Source organism: Gopherus evgoodei, chromosome 18, assembly GCF_007399415.2.
Source record: "Gopherus evgoodei ecotype Sinaloan lineage chromosome 18, rGopEvg1_v1.p, whole genome shotgun sequence".
NCBI classification, from domain to species: Eukaryota; Metazoa; Chordata; order Testudines; family Testudinidae; genus Gopherus; species Gopherus evgoodei.
Window position 1 is genome coordinate 12,551,671 of NC_044339.1, and position 1,118 is coordinate 12,552,788.

The 1,118-nt window shown below is 45.3% G+C and overlaps 1 non-coding gene across 1 annotated transcript; it reads left to right on the plus strand.

Moving 5' to 3' along the window:
- The first annotated feature begins 546 nt into the window (after nt 1-546).
- Nucleotides 547-703, plus strand: LOC115637101. Its single transcript, XR_003997161.1, has one exon. It is a non-coding gene; the product is annotated as a U1 spliceosomal RNA (small nuclear RNA).
- Nucleotides 704-1,118: the final 415 nt, after the last annotated feature.

Consider the following 1,118-nt stretch of genomic DNA (forward strand, 5'->3'; position numbering starts at 1 on the left):
ACCCCAACATCTTAGGGATTTTTTTTCCAAAGTAAACAATTTGGTGCAATCAACACTAATTTGCAAAACGTACACAAATTCTTTTTTTGCAAAAAAAGTCAAGCAGTTCTAATCCTCTGGGCTCTGAAAAAGCCAGTAGGGACCAGTTTAATGGTGTGCCAACCCTCTCTTTCTGCTGGGATGACTTTTTGGGCTCTGGGCCAAGCTTAGAAAAACATCATCTCCAATGAGTAAAACAGCAACATCCAGGAGAACTAGATGGACATTTTCACTATCCACTGCTTTCCTGGCATTTAATAACAGCTCAGCTCAAGCCACTGCCACAGAACAAAGGATACAGGGTGAAAAAGCTAAAGGCAGCAAGTTCCCTGATGTGCACAGCTCTCAAATGTGCACAAATACATACAAACACACACTGATGCAAACAACTGTGGAATAAGCTGTCTTCTACATAACTCTCCTCCACACCTCCGCCCAGTACACACAAATGTGCAAAGCTGGCATAGCTGGGACAGCTATGTGCCTATATATACTTACTTGGCATATATACTTACTATACATACCATGATCCCGAAGGTGGTTTTCCCAGGGTGAGGCTCATCCACTGCACTGCGGGTGTGCTGACCCCTGCGATTTCCCCAAATGCGGGAAACTCGACTGCATCATTTGTGGTAGTGGGGGACTGTGTTCGCGCTCTCCCCTGGTGATTGGTTGAAAAAACAGAAACATAAAAGCCTCAGGAAGTGCTGGTCAGTGGGCTGGCTATGCTTGGTCCAGCGTGCAGCTGTGTCGTTGATTTTGACCAAAGTTGTTGGGTTTTTTTTTGTTTTTTTTTTTTACACACAACGACAGATGTGTACGCACATATCAGGGCTAGCCCTTCTACCTATACTACCATGTAAAAAAAAATAAATCACCTTTTAAGCCCCAATTTCAGGAACAAATGCCATCCCCTCCACTCTCAAGCACCCCCCACAAAGGTGGGAAGGTCCCCCCTCCTACACACACAGAAATGCAGACACACCAGTTTTTGCCAAAAGCAGTGCCAAGAGATTAGCTATAACCCAAAAGCTAGCTCAGGAGAGCAGCTCCTGGATGGAACTGGTTGGCTCAGCCTG